The sequence below is a fragment of the Giraffa tippelskirchi genome, chromosome 7 (genome assembly GCF_054371585.1).
Source record: "Giraffa tippelskirchi isolate mGirTip1 chromosome 7, T2T-mGirTip1v1.2.pri, whole genome shotgun sequence".
Lineage (NCBI taxonomy): Eukaryota > Metazoa > Chordata > Mammalia > Artiodactyla > Giraffidae > Giraffa > Giraffa tippelskirchi.
This window is the reverse complement of record NC_137281.1, coordinates 114,883,563-114,899,318: the sequence shown is the minus strand read 5'-3', so window position 1 is coordinate 114,899,318 and position 15,756 is coordinate 114,883,563. Positions and strand designations below refer to the sequence as shown.

Below are 15,756 nucleotides of genomic sequence, written 5' to 3'. Positions count from 1 at the left end.
CTCTGCATGAGCAAATAAAGACCTTCTTCTTTTTAATGGTATGTTATACTCCATGCTATGGGCTTAAGAGAACACTCCTACATAGACAAGATATTTTTTTTCCCAATGATAAAATAGAAAGAGGTTTGTTTGTTTTTTAGTGCTGGAGACTTTAGTGAGGTCTGTTTACCTGGCAGGAAGCTAAACTGCCTGTATGGTTCAAGAGCCTAGACTGGCACCCACTGTGTATGGGTTTGTTGGTAAAGATAAAGAATGGGCTTTGCTCTGAGGAGTTCATTCTGTTATGATGCAGAGATGGAGCCCTGTCCTTAGACAGTGGTCTCTGAAACTCATGCCTGCAGGAGCCAAGGCTCAACTTAACCCCCTGTGAGAGGGCAATCTAGGAGGAAAGTGCAGAGTCAGAAATTATCTGATGTCAGAAATTACCGAGTCAGATATTCCTTGGTAGTTCAGGGGATAGGACTCAGCGCTTTCACTGTCAGGGCCGGAGTTCAAACCCTGGTCTGACAACTAAGATCCTACAAGCCACGAGGTGCAGCCAAAAAATATATATATATATCTGATGTGCCCCGTGGCCAAGACATGAAACTAAGAAGGAAAAAGTAGGATTATTCACTGTGTTGGCTGAATAGCCCCCTCCTTCCCGCTGGCTTTGCCCTGAAATTTCAGTCCCTCCAGCTTATTTTTGGCCTTTGTTTGGTTTCCCCCTCTGGAGGGTGAGCCTCTCGTCTCTTGATTTTCTAACTGCAGAATGGATAAAAGTCCTGAGATTTCAATCAAACGCTTAAGAAAATAATAATCCCTGGTTGTCCTAATTCTTTTCTGAAAATACCTCACACTGACAGAAATTGTCTCTAAGCCCCTTTTCTTTTCTGTCGTGCTTTAAATTTCTTCCTTAATTACAAAGAATTGTTTACCTGATGTGGGCTCCACAGGACATATTTATTTTAACACTCTTCTTGTTTTTTTTTTTCCTTATCTTAACCCATGACTTGATAACTCTATAACTCTATTCCTGTCTCAAAATGTCCATTGTCTCTGTCACCAAGGGAACATAATAATGAACTTCATAATCAGCCCATCTCTGTTCCCATGGCATGGAAACCATGTCTATAACAAGCAGAAAGCACTGAGCCCCTGAATTCAGCTGCCCAAAATTGGCTTCCTGTCCCTAGCAGAGACTTTAGAACGGTCTTCTAAGAATAATATTTCAGTTTCACTCAACCCTACCAACATTTGATGACAGCACTATCTAAAAATTAATGATGAATTAATGCCTGTATTCCAAAGTACCTGGCTAAATTTGCTGTGTAAAAAACAAGGGCGAGAGGCACAGCCAAACAGATATATCTTTGAAACCCTGCAAGTGTTGATTGACAGAATTTTTTCCCATCCCTTAAGATGATGCAGTACCCAGCCTGAGAATGCCTCTGAAGCACGCCATGCAGTGACTTGGATCCTCAAGCTCAGAGGATTGTGACAGAATTAAGTCTGACTCAACAAATGAGATCACTGGGAAGAAGGAGTGGTGTTAAATTTCCCGTTAATGCTGGGGGCTCATTTACTAAACAGTTATCTGCATCTGGTTCCAGAAGACCGCTGGGTAATTTCCAGACACTGCCTGGGCTGCAGATAGCTTGGCCATGAAGTCACTGCACCCCGGCCAGTGTGACTTTTGGTGACCACCTCGCAGTATACCAGAAAGTATTTGCAGAGACAGGGTGCCATTTTGGTGTGTAAAACCTTGGAAATCTGTAGAAGGTGACTCCTTATGTTAAATCTAGAAATGGGATGGCAGGAAGGGCGCATGTGACTCTTGGTGCCAGGAGGCTCAAAGTCTGGTTCTTGTGCTCATTAATAACAACAGATGTTATTAATAACTGCAGTTCAAGTCACTGAATGGCTCATCTTAGAGGTGTTTCTTGGTTAGACATTGGACTGCATCTAGAGGTGTAGAAAATAAGGAGTTCGCGTTCACCAGTTGTCAGGCATAAAGGGTGCCTTCCCCCTCCTGCTTCTCCGAGCCCTCCTTTCCTTACCTGTCAGATGGAACCACTAATTACTTGCTTACCTCCCAGTGTACTCTTTTTTATTCGGTTAACATGAGTAAAAAGAGAACATAGATTTGAAATTTCCATGAAAACTTCAAAGTTCTACACAAACAGAAAGCACAAATGGAGATCATTTCTAGATTCTGATGAAACTTCTCAGTCATTTCCAATCACAGATTTAGGAATTCATCCAGCACATTCTTGCTGTTGAGCCTGTACCGGTTCAAACGTTACAACCCAGTGGCCAGTGGTCTCTTCTCTGGCCAGCTCCTTGGGGGTCGGCCTGGCCTTCTTGCTGGTTCGTCACTGCCTCACACTCTCTGCCCCGACACTGGGTAAGCAAGAAACAGAGAGAAACCTCTCGGCTTCCTCCTGAAACTGTCTTCCTCAGAGTTTCTCAGTGTGTCTTCCAAAGTCTTCTGTTTGAATTCTTAGCTGGGCAACCACTTTCCTTAAACCAAGTCAAGTCTCCTGAATTCCTAGAGGCAGCCAAGCATGGGGCAGCTTGTGGGACTTTGAGCTAGAGATCATTTATTAATTATCCAGCAACCTTACTGAGCTTTGGCTTTCTTATTTGTAAAACAGAGGTAATAAATCTACTTTACCAGGAATCTATGAGGATGAAATAAAAGAACATAGGTGAAAGAACATGACATTTAATTCATTTATTTTTGGCTGTGTTGTCTTCATTGCTGTGTGTGGGCTTTCTCTAGTTGTGGCGAACGGAGGCTACTCTCTATTTGTGATGTGCAGGCTTCTCATTGAGGTGGCTTCTCTTGTTGCAGAGCATGGGCTTTAGGGTGCATGGGCTCAGTAGTTGTGGCGCATGGGCTTAGTTGCCCCAAGGCATGTGGAATCTTCCCGGACCAGGAATTGAACCCATTTCCCCTGCATTGGCAGGTAGATCCTTGATCACTGGACCACCAGAGAAGTTCAGACTTGGAATATTGTAGGAGCTGAAAATGCATTATTTTCCTTTTTCCTTCTTTCCACGTTCCTTCCCCATTCAGCTGCCTGCAAGTCACTGTCTCCTCTCTCCTGATTAGGTGCTCTGTTTACTGTCTTTGCAAAGGAGGTGCAAAAAGTAGATTTAGCCACCTGTCTGTGCATTTTCCTGGAGAAGCCTTAACAAGGCTAAGTCTCCCCATCCACACTGACCTTCTCTGTGTGGTTCTAGAGTCTTCACATTTGGAGTTGTGGGGTGGAGGGAACATCTGGATGTGGCCCCTAATTTTCCAGTTGCATCTGGATGTGTCACCCAGCCACACTGTAACTGCGCACTGAGCATCATGTCATGTGTGCTGCCGACAAGCCTAGAGGTGGCTTTGTGTTCTATGCTGGGAGGTGCTGGGGTGGGCCCAGAGGAAGCAAGAGGCAACTCTGAGCACCTGCAGAGATGAGGCGTCAGATAGGATCATTCACTGAAGGCTGTTGACATACTTCTCATAAACTCCCCACTTCCTGCTGCTTTCACAGGAGAAAAGATGATGAGGGCTGGAAATCAAGCTAAGCAAAGGTTACTCAAGCCACTTTTGCTCTTCCTTTGAATCCAGGGCCCTGGGGTAGCACAGCCCATCAGCCACCCCTGTTTTGTCCTTGTCCCCCATCTCCATTCTGCAGAGGGAGCAGAAGGAGAGCAGAGGGATAATCACAGAAGTGCTGCCATTGACATCTGCATCCCACCCACCATGATGTCCATTCCGCATCTCCTGCCCTCCACTGTCTCTCTCTCTCTCTTTTTTTCTTTTCATTGATGTATGTATAAGATAGAATGTTCACTCTATGTATACACAAGAATCTGCCTGCAATGCAGGAAACCTGGGTTCTATCCCTGGGTCAGGAAGATCCCCTGTAGAAGGGAATGGCAATCCACTCCAGTATTCTTGCCTGGAGAATTACATGGATAGAGGAGCCTGGTGGGCTACAGTCCACGGGGTCACAAAGTGTTGGACACAACTGAGTGACTAACACTTTTACTTCACTATGTATAATATACACACGTATATTTCAAGAAAAAGTTACAAGGAAAATTAACAAAATATTAAGGTAATGAGCATCTTTCGATGGTGGAAGTATGAGGAATTAAATTTTAAATAAAGTTTCATAATTTTGTGCATTTTCCTGGTTTTACTACAAAGAATTTGCATTATTTTGATAAACTGATAAAACCATATATTTTCTCTAGTTCACAGTTATTTTCCCTAAAATCTCTCTTTTTTTTTTTTTTTAAAGACTTGATTGAATTTGTTACAGTGTTGCTTCTGTTTTATGTTTTGGTTTTTTTGACCGTGAATCATGTGGCATCTTAGCTCCCCGACCAGGGCTTGAACCCACATTCCTTGCATTGGAAGGCAGATTCTTAACCACTAGACCACCAAGCAAGTCCACCTCCACTGTCTCTCCATCCATGTTTCTCTTTATTTTTGTCTGTCCCTATGGCTGTCAGGGGGCTCTTGGGTCACCTTTGTCATCATAAACTCATGGGCTCCAAAGTGTGCTCTGTGGAACACTTACTTGACAATGTACCTCAAAAAAGCAGATCCCACCTAGAGACTTTTATACTGAAAGAAGTAAGTCAGAAGAAAAAGACAAATACCATTTATTAATACATGTATATGGAATCCCGAAAGATGGTACCCATGATCCTATGTGCAGGGCAACAAAGGAGACAGAGACATAAAGAACAAAATTTTGGACACATTGAGGGAAAGAGAAGATGGGATAATTTGACGTATACATTACCATAGGTGAACTATGACACAGGAAACCCAAAGTTGGTGCTCTGTGACATCCTGGAGGGGTGGGGAGGAGAGTTCAGGAGGGAGGGGACACATGTGTGCCTTGTGGCTGATTCATGTTGATGTATGGCAGAGGCAAACACAATATTGTAATTATCCTCCAATTACAATAAATTTAAAAAATTCTAAAAAAAAATCTTAAAAAAATCAGATTCCTGGCCAATGACCAGGAGTGCATCATACTCTGTGTCCCTCCCAGAGATTATCAGTTCATATTACCTTTTGAGAGCTCTGAAAAATTCCATAATAAATAGCTTAACGTTGCTTAGCTAGTTTCTCCCCAAACCATTTTGATCATGGAGCTTTTCCTATGAACTCCCAAAGAATACCTATTAGCAGGATCTGGGGAACTACACTTTGGGAAAAGCTGGCATGAACAATGTATTATTTGTAGAAATGCTGTGAAGTCAAAATTCACTAATGAGAACTCTGGCATCAAAGGCCTATGGAAAAATGTGTGTTCTGTGCTTTAATGAAAATATGCCATTCGTGTAGATCAGAGGTCCTCACCCCTTTCACCAGAAAGATCCTTTTTAGTTCTTTCCTCAAGGGATTCCGTGCTTTGAAAGCTTTTATCTACCCAACAAACTACATTTATTGAATAATAATTTGTTCCTTTGAGTTTTATTCATCAAAGACATGTAACTGCCAATTAGTGCTTCTGATCAGTCAAGATAACCACTGTTACCACACTGAGTTGATATGACTCCAGCCCAAAGCAAATAAACTTAATGTTTTATTTAGTCTGGGAACCTCATTGAGGTAAATGTATGATTTCCTTTGGGCTTTTTTGAAATCTTGAAAATAGCTTACAGACCCCCCTCCCTGCCTTCCCAGAGCAAAGGGTGGGTGGGAAGCAGGACTGTGTGTGAAAAGCCAAGGAGGACACATGGTTCGGAGGAAGGGAGGGAAGCGGAGGTTATAGGGTTTGCCCGTGGGCAGTGAGGACCGCAGTGTGGTGGGGTGGGGAGCCTCTGCAGCCTCTGTGAAGCCTGAGGGCCCATGGATTATGAGGTCCAGATCCTGATGAACAGTTGAGAAGCCCCTGGCCAAAGGCACACACGTCAGGCTCCCCAGATGTGGGCAAGAACCTGGGTAAAGCCTCTCCCCTCCATGTACCCCCTACACTCCCATATCCAGAAGAGCTGTGGAAGATGGCAGACCCAGGGAGGTGGGGCGGGGGAAAGGAGTGTTTTGCGGGGCTGCTGGCTGCTCTGCCAGGCTCCTCTCCCCGGGCCGCCCTGACACCGGGTAGTTTTTGTTTGAAGCTACTAGTAGGTGCCTGAACTCAATTCGGTCACCCCCATCGGTATTGATGGAGCCCTTGGAGACTTGAAACCCCTAGGTACCACCTTCCATTCTGTAGCTGGCTCCCTCCTAACACAGAAGGAAGAACTTCTGCCCAAGGAGCTCATCCTGGCCTAGCGGTCCCCCTCCAGCTCCTCTGGGAGACTGTGGGCATCACGGAGCTCAGCCTCAGACACCAGGGACCACAGGCTCTTGACAGAGACTCTCCTAGGACGTTTTGAGACCAGGCGCCCTGCGATCCAGGCTCCACTGGACTTTGCAGAAGAGCTGTGGGGGCAGCTATGGGTGCAGCAGGGGTGGCCCCATTCCCTGCAGTGAGAGGGCTCCTCCATGGGAAGGAAGTGCTCAGGCCAAGCCCTGTACAGCCCGAACCACCCTCCACAGGCTGCGTCCCCAACCCTGTCCAGCCACAGCCTGGATGTCAACACCCAGCCTTGCTTCTCGGCTCTTCTCTCATCAGCCAGGACATTTTCCCAGAAGATACAATCTCTGTCTGGCAGAAGCCCACTTGCAAAAATAAATCTTCCCCTGAACATTTTCCAGGCCCGTTTTAGAAACAAATCTGGGTGATGCCTTTTACTCATTTCCAAAGACAAACAGCCAACGCCCGAGGCCTCTCTCCCCTCAGAAATGTTCCAAGAATGGAGAACAGGCTCTGCCTCCCTTCAAGCAGGGAGGGTGAGCTTCCCTGGCAATTGTACTCCCCCAAACCACTGCCCAGGTCTGGGGACACAGATGGGATGGAGCTCAAAGACCAGGACCCCAGGATGGTGTAGCCTCGCAACTCAGGGTGTCCCACAGGTGGAGCCTTCCTGTGGATTCTGGAAGCTACAGAAGTTGCAACCTCCCCAGCATCCATCCATTCTCGTATTAAATATTTACACTGAGCACCTGTTAAGTCGGTATAGGTGGCATGCTAGGGGCTGCGATTCAGCAGGGAATGTGTGCTAAGGCCCCACATCTGTGAGGCAACCACTGGATGATTGAGTGATTTGGGCATCACTGGAGTGATGATCACACAGAGAACATCACTGGAGTTCTCTGTGCTTCATCAGGGTATTATCTCATTTGATTTTTACAACAGCCCTGTGAGCTGGGAAAGAAGGAAGGAAGGAAACGAAAGGAAGAAAAGGAAGTTTCTATTTACCAGGTCAGTTGTTGTTCAGTCGCTGTTGTATCTGACTCTTTGGAACTCCATGGACTGTAGCCCTCCAGGCTTCCCTGTCCTTCACCATCTCCCAGAGTTTGATCAAACTCATGTCCCTTGAGTCGGTGATGTCATCCAGTCATCTCAGTCTCTGCCATCCCCTTCTTCTCCCGCCTTCTATCTTGCCCAGCATCAGGGTCTTTTCCAATGAGTCAGTTCTTCACATCAGGTGGCCAAATATTCATCAGGTGGCCAATACTCAAGGTTGATTTCCTTTAGGGTTGACTGGTTTCATCTTGCAGTCCAAGGGACTCTCAAGAGTCTTCTCTAGCACCACAGTTTGAAAGCATCGGTTCTTCAGTGCTCAGCCTTCTTTACAGTCCAACTCTCATGTCACATCCATACATGACTACTAGAAAAACCGTAGCTTTGACTATATGGACCTTTGTTGGCAAAGTGATATCTCTACCTTTTAATATGCTGTCTAGGTTTGTCATAGCTTTTTTTTTTTCGAGGAGCAAGCATCTTTTAATTTCATGACTGCAGTCACCATCCTCAGTGATTTTGGAGCCCAAGAAAATAAAACCTGTCACTTTTTCCATTTTTTCCCACCTATTTTCCATGAAGTGATGGGTCAGTGGCCTATGCTTTTACATGCACTACTTATCTTTTTTTATATACTTTTATTTATTTTTGGCTGTGCTGGGTCTTCATTGCTGTGTGCAGGCTTTCTCTTATTGCAGTGACCAGGGGCTACTCTCCAGCTGAATTGTGTGGGCTGCTCATTGCAGTGGCTTCTACTGTGGTGGAGCACAAGCTCTAGGGTACGTGGCTCAGTAGTTGCGGCTCCCAGGCTCTAGAGCACAGCCTCAGTAGTTGTGGCGCATGGGGCTTAGTTGCTCTGCACCATGTGGGATCTCCCCAGATCAGGGATTGAACCTGCATCTCCTGCTTGGCAGGCAGATTCTTTACTACTGAGCCACCAGGGAGGTCCTTTTTATCTGTTTAATCCTTCCAACTCTACTATGTGGTAAGAGGATACCTCTGTTCTCACTTTCACAGAAAAGAAAGCCAAAGCCTAAAGGAAGTGCCAGAGGAGAGATTGACCCGAGGTAGGTCTGATTCCAGAGCCCCAAAGTCTCTCTGGCACAGGCGCACACACCCAGGTCTCTCTCTCACACACACACACACACACACACACACATGAACAGATGCATCTGTTCCAATGCCTCCTGCTCTGGGGACACCCAGTGACTGACCAACACACTGACATTTACTTTCCCTCATCAGTAGGAATGTTCTGCACACCTGCTCTGCATCCTGTGAGGTCCTCCCTGGGCCTGGGGGCCCAGTACAAGCAGGAGAGCTCAGGTCCCTGCCCCCTGGGTGTGCCTCTGAGCACCAGAAGTGTGGCTAAATCTGAGTAGAGATGTGCCATGAGTGTAAAATACACACAGAATTTCCAAGACTTAGTAAGAAACAAGGAATGTAAAATATCCTATACTTTGTTTGGATTGCATGTTGAGATTATGTATTTTGGGGATATAGTAGATTAAAGAAAAAATGTTTTTAAAAGTAGTATTTCCTGTTTTTTCTTTTTTTAATGTAGCTGTTGGAACATGTAAAATCAATTACGTGGCTCATATGTGTGGCTTGTATTGTATTTCTGAGGAGCAGCTCTGCTCTGGATAGAAAGACAGACTCTCAGCAAGTAAACAAATATAGAAGAGGGGCGGTTGCGGGGAGAGGAAAGTGCTGGAGAAGAAATAACGCCAGTGGTGTGCTGAGAGGGGCCGGCAGGTAGACGCAGGCAACCAGGACCTCGGGTCATGAGCAGCAGATAACGAGAGGCAGAAGGCCCTTATAACCATGAGAATAAGCCGTTTCCCACACTGTGGAGATACCAGGACCTGTGTCCTGAAGAAAGGAGTCACCGTGCAAAGATCCAGGGGGCTGGACAGACTCCCCACTGAGCCATGAGGCCTGGAGCTGCAAGGACCCTCAAGGTCCGCACCTCTGCCTCTGGGTTTTAGAGGGTCAGTGTTTACCGAGGTCCTCATGTAGGGCTGGGTGACTCTCTGGTGCCTGCCCTGGTGGAGTTCACCCCACAGAAGGTCCTCTGCATGCCTGTGATGGTCCAGCTAGCAATAAGCTCTGGAGAGGAAATGGTGACAAAACCAAGCCCCTGCTCCCACAAGCTCATAAACAAGGCAGAGGGAGGAGTGGCTGGAGATAAACCAAAGACAAAGAAATATCTATGTCAGGAGTGGCAGGTGAACAAATCAAGAGGAAGAGAGGGCAGGTGGGAGCTAGGTGCTATTTCATCAGCGACCTGAATGAATTCAGGGAGGGAGCCCTGAGGACACCAAGGGGAGGAGAGTCCCAGGGACTTGGAATAGCATGAGCAAATGTCCTGAGGTAGGAACCTGCCTCTCAATTTCAAGGACGGCATCAGGCCAGTGCACTGGGGAAGAGTAGGCAAGGGGAGAGTGACCAAGGTGAGGTCGGGGTGAGGACCTGGATGGACTCGGAGTCACGTGGGTGATGGTTTTCTTTATTATTACCAGCGTTCTCGTACTGGTAGAGTACTAGCAGGGAGCACAGGTTCCCTAGAAAGATGACAATTGCCACTATTCACAAGGTCTTCCAAGATGAAGAGGTGCCTCATCTTGGAGGTGGCCCCAAGGCTTGATGTACGAGAAATGGGATAGCCCATGGCTGGGTAGGCAAACACTGTATTATGCTCCGCAACTTGTCTGTAAGAGAAACCATGAGGTGAGGCACTGGGAATGGGGTGGTGGGGTCTTGGAGTGGAAGTTTGGAGCTGTCAGAGCGGCCAGAGGCCCACATGAGGACAGGCTCGGTGATTTTCTACAATCAGGGAGCCAAGGCCCTGGCGGCTTACTGAGGTTCTGCTTTCCCAGGCCCTCCCATCCGCCCTCTTGCCCTGGTTTACCAGGCCCCTCCCTTACTCAAGAGCCCATAGTGACTCCGTACTGCCTGCTGTTTTGCTCTTCAGCTGACCCTTTGCCACAGTGATCACTCATGCCCCTCAGGTCTCCCTGTCCAGTGATGATTTGCCAAAAAATGTTGGCCAAGACTGCAGGAGGAAATTACTTGTTTATTTTTTGCTAAGAGGGAAAGACCTGCTTTAATGAATAATTTTTCCCCAGGAAGATGATCCTCTGACCTTCTCTGAGCCACAAAGTCAGCGCTGCCTTAGCTGTCCCGGCATGTGGAGACACTTCCCTGTCCCATGGAGAGTGGCAGGCCCCAGAGACTGCAGTTCTATGAGCATAGCTGTGCTCACCGACCTGGCCTGGACTCAGTGGCCCTCCAAGGGACGCCCGACGGCTGTTAACATAGCAGGGTGTGTTCAAAGACCACCAGCCTCCCTCCCCATCTCTATCCACTAAGCCAACATCCACTGAGAACCTACTGTGTGCCCGCCACTGTGCTGTGGCCAGACTGCTCAAAATTGATTTCTGTAGGGACAGGCTTATTCCAAATATGCTTCTAGTAAAGAAGGGCCATCACCCCCCCCCCTTTTAAATGATTCCTTGCACAAACAAAAACCATTCTTTTTAATTTAAGTTTGGCTCCACTGGGTCTTTGTAGCTGTGTGGACTTTCCTCTAGTTGCAGCGAGTGGGGGCCGTTCTTTGTTGTGGTGCACAGACTTCTCATTGCAGTGGCTTCTCTGGTTGTGGAACACGGGCTCTAGGTGGCTGTGCTTCAGTAGTTGCAGCTTGCAGGCTCTAGAGCACAGGCTCAATAGTTGTGGCACATGGGCTTAGTTGCCCTGCAGCATGTGGCATTTTCCTAGAGCAGGGATTGAACCCATGTCCGCTCTTCGGCAGGCAAACCATTCTTTTGAATCTAATAACCACAATCCACCAAGCTTGTAAAAAATCTTTCCATATTCTATCACATCTCACAGTGCCTGTTTTTTGGTCTCCCGGGGAGCTCCAGGGTCCTGAGCCGTCTGTTTGCCCTTCATCAGGAAGATGGGCATCACTCTATAGTAGTTTGCACATGGGACTCAGAAAGGTAAGTTACTTTCTTAGGATCACACAGCCACACAACCTGGAGCCAGGATGGAAGCCCCATGCCTGAATCTAGAGGGGTCTCCATTCTGGATGCACAGGAAACCACGAAGGGAAATTTTACAACTACCAACTCCCCAGCAGCTGCCCCTAGATGATCCGATTTCATGGGCAGGGCCTTGGCAGAGGCAGAGGAAGGTTAGAGCGCCCCCAGGTGATTCTGTTAGGCTGCAGGAGCTGAGAATCACTGTGCCAGAGCCTGTGGCCCTGGGGGCAGAGGAACCATACCAGTTCTGCCACTAACTTGCTGTGTGGTTTGAGGGAAATCCCATAACCTCTCTGTTCTTCAGTGTCTTCATTTGTCAAAAGGGAGCTCTCTTTCAGAGTCTGTCTCACACGTAGAGTAATCTGTGAGTCATGGGATAATGGGACGATGCTAGAAGCCCTCAGGGAAGGCCACTGTGGGGAAGGGCTTGGGATCCTGGCCCTCCTGGCATCGGACTGGAGGAAGAACAGGCCCAGCAAATGGTGTGGCTGGTCCCTGTCCTCCCCACCCTGCAGTCTGTGGGGTGGGGATGGGGTTTGGGAGGGACCCAGGGGAGGCCTGCCAGGTCCACACCTTCCTTGTGGTGCTCAGCCCCCACAGGACCTGTAGGACCCCACAGGACTGAGGCCTGTGGATCTTCAGGGCCAGGCCTGGAGCAAGGAGAGAGGCCATGTCTGGTCCTGCAAGCTCAGCAGCCCCGGGAAGGGCTGGCCTGGCCATGGGGGTTCACAGACAAGAACCCAGCCTGCCCAAGATAAGTGGGGAGAGTGGGGATCCTCTCCTAACTTGATTCTCACAACTATCCTTTGTTCTCAGTTCCTGGTGGTGAAAAATGTGTTGCAGAAGAAACAGATCTATGCTTGTTTCCCAAGTTACAAAGGTGAGTTCACATTCTTGAGTGGTTTTTCGGTGTTTCTGAGATAGAGTTCGCTTTTCTTCTGGGACACTTTGGGGTGCACTGGGGCCTTAGTGGGGGACATTAGGGGCTGGGGAGTTGGTGGAGGCCATTGCCTCTCCCCACACCACAGCATACTTCCTACTAGAGTGGAGGTGCTCAGAGAGCTCTGGGCTGGAGTAGGAGGTGTGGCTGAGGCTCTGAGAGTGAAAGGGCAGGAGGGCTGGCCCAAGCCCCCAGGAGCTGCCTCAAGCCCCTCTACTGGGAGGAGGGAAGCCCCGCCAGCCAGGGCCCATCTCCACGGTTCCCTTGAGTCCTGGAGGGGTGGGTGTCACTGACCCTCCTGACTGACATCAGGGGATGGTGGCTTCCCTGTGGAGTGACAGACACCCCTGTTGTGAGCTGAGCCCCCAAACATGGCTCCAGCTCCTCTCCCTGACTCAGAGGATGTTTTTCTCCTTGGTAGGAGAAAATCCTCCTGGTCCAGAGCAGTCCAGAGGATGCGTGTTGACTGGCCACATTCTCACCAAAAATGTGGGCCCTGGGGCCGGAATTTCTTGATTCTGAAAAAGTGCCTTCAGCTGGCAGTGCCTCAGTAAGTGGACTGTAAAAATTCTCTGAGTGTGCGTCTTGTGTGTGAGGCCTCCGTGTTCAGAGTCTGTAACACAAACCAGTCGTGGCCAGGAAAGGAGCCGCAGTCAACGAGCCGTGTTGCTGGGCACCGGGCCCTCCCGGCGGCAGGGGCTATGGATCGGCTCTGTGACGTTCAGGTGCGAAAGTGAGCAGTTTCCTTTCGTTTTCTAGCTCCCGGGCTTGGAAGGAAACCCCTTCTGTTGTGCGTGGGGAGCTTTTCTGCTCCTCAGGTCCAAGAAAGTGGAGCGCTGGGACTCAGGTCGCCATGGCACGGCCGAGAGTCTGGCTCTTCAGACATTTTCATCCCTGGCTCAGCCCCGGGGTGCTCGGGCCCCGTCCCTGTGAACAACTGTGGCCACCCTGCTCCTACTGGACTCCTCCCCATTTGCTGAGACCACCACCTCTGTTCCCCCATCATCCTGGCACGCTCGACTCCCATCTTCAACTCGAGTCAATCTCATCCCTCTTCCCTCTGGGACCACACAGATTCCTCTCTCTCACCTCTCCACATGGACCAAAAATACAACAATTCTTAACTTGCAGAGCTGGGATGAGTAGATGAGAGAGTTCAGCCTTTCGTAAACATAAAAATGGCCTCTTCTTCCCAGAATGGAGAGGGGGCAAGGGAAAGCAGACACTTTACTCTTCCTTTGAGAATTCAGAACAAAAGCTTTAGCAAACGACACTCCCATCCTCTGCCCACACGCCTGAAACAAAACCAAATCCCAAAGACCAATTTTTTTTTTGTTTTACTAAATTGCTCACCTTGTTACATTAACCTCATTTTACAGATGAGGAAACCAAGGCCTCGAGGGATTAGTTACTTCAGCTGCCCATTTGGCCTCACATCAGAGTTTGCAGAGATACTGGCCCCACCATTTCCTACTCAGTGGGCCCAGTGTCAGGTGGTGGGCGCTGCTCTGACCTGTGGCCACAGAGCTCCAAGCAGTTACCCACCTGCTGAGACACACGTTCCGTCACAACCTTAGCCACAATCAGTGAGCAAGTAGGTCATGACCAGGAGACGATTACATTCCAGCCACTGAAGACAGAGGCTAAGTGTTCTTCAGGAACGCATCACCACTTAGGACTCTACGGCTTAGGACTGCTTGGTTCCGATCACCTCTCTTGGACCACGCACCATGCTCACAGTTGTATGTGTCCTGTCTCACATCATCTCCCATAAGAATCAAACTATTACTTTCTTTCTCCAGATAAGAAAAAGTTTGCTAACAGTGCTAAGTAACTTTCCCAAGTCCTGTAGTTAGAAAGAAGGTTGACAGAGTAGAATATGAGAGTGACTCTCCTAACTTAAAAAAACAACAACTATTTAATATATTATTTATTTATAGCTGCTGAGGCTTCATCGCTGTAAGGGAGCTTTCTCCAGTTGTGGTGAGCAGGGGCTACTCTCTAGTTGCAGTGGATGGGTTTCTCATTGCAGTGGCTTCTCTTGTTGCAGAGCAAGGACTCTAGGTGCACAGGCTTCAGTAGTTGCAGCACTCGTGTTCAGGAGTTGTGGTGCATGGGCTTAGTTGTCCCGAGGCATGTGAGATCTTCCTGAATCAGGGATTGAACCCCTGTCCACTGCATTGGCAGGTGGATTCTTAACCCCTAGACCACCAGGGAAGTCTGTGAATTTCCTAGTTTTAGTCCCATGTTCTTCCCGTAATATATCAGTCAAGATAACTGGGCAATTTCATTTTTCAGATAGACAAAAGCAAAGAGGGCAATGCCAGTGTTTGCTCCTTTCATTTGTGGTGACACACCAGCCAACAGTAGACCACAGGGAAAGCAATCAGACATTTCCATGTGTCAGGAACTCCATGATGGGAAAGCAGCCACTACAGTGGTTATTCCACAAATGACCACCTGGTGGCACCATTGTACAACAGCTGCATACCCAACTGCTCAACACACCAGAACCGGAAGATGCAGCCCAGGGTAGTGGCCTGCTTTTCATTAAAAGTCACTGGAATGACCTGGGAGTCTAATGAGGCTGTCTCCATGGCCTATCATAGCTCATGCTCCCCTGATGTCCAGAGCTGCTCTGCGAATAAGGAACTCAGTCAGCTCCTGTCCCTTTACTAACCCATCTATTTAGCAAACATGTGCTTTGTACCTTGTAGCTATTTAAAATATCTTGACTGTGTTAGATCTTTAATATAACCTGACCTGTTTCTGAAAAGGTTATGCTTCTTTGTCTGGAGGTCCAGGGAGCAACTTTAATGAAGTTCCCCTTTAGCCTGAGAAGATGGTAGGGAGAAGTATTGGATCTGGGTTGAAGGTGAAGGGGTCAGAGGTCATGCAAGGGCAGAGGCAGGATTTGACCAGATTGAGGGCCAGGCAGGCAGCTTTGCACAGTCTACCCATGGCCTCTGTAAATGGTCAGGGACTTGGAAAGCTTTGGCACTGGAGAGAGAGGAGGGGGTGTGAAGTGGGTGATAAACAACAACTTCCCACGCTGTTGATGGACAGAGTCATCTCCATTGCTAAGCTGGTTCTTGGATTTTGGACATTCCTAGGGAGAAGGCAATTGTACCCCACTCCAGTACTCTTTTGCCTGGAAAATCCCATGGACGGAGGAGCCTGGAGGGCTGCAGTCCATGGGGTTGCTAAGAGTCGGACACGACTGAGCGACTTCACTTTCCCTTTTCACTTTCGTGCATTGGAGAAGGAAATGGCAGCCCACTCTAGTGTTCTTGCCTGGAGAATCCCAGGGACGGGGGAGCCTGGTGGGCTGCCGTCTCTGGGGTTGCACAGAGTCGGGCACAACTGAACCGACCTAGCAGCAGCACCAGCAGCAGGGAGAGTGTGGTGGGCTGGAGCCCAG

General features: G+C 48.4%; 1 protein-coding gene across 5 annotated transcripts in view; it reads left to right on the top strand.

Annotated features, from left to right (window-relative positions):
• CGNL1 (cingulin like 1) overlaps positions 1-15,756 on the top strand; it is a 224,016-nt gene that overhangs the window by 6,030 nt on the left and 202,230 nt on the right. The window contains exons 2-5 of one of the 5 annotated variants that reach the window (XM_081510099.1): positions 10,478-10,674; positions 11,244-11,353; positions 12,212-12,275; positions 12,757-12,885. The gene's annotated coding sequence lies outside the window, so the exon portion shown is untranslated. The remainder of the gene's footprint in view (positions 1-10,477; positions 10,675-11,243; positions 11,354-12,211; positions 12,276-12,756; positions 12,886-15,756) is intronic. The other 4 variants (XM_081510097.1, XM_081510100.1, XM_081510101.1 and 1 more) reach the window with 4 other exon arrangements.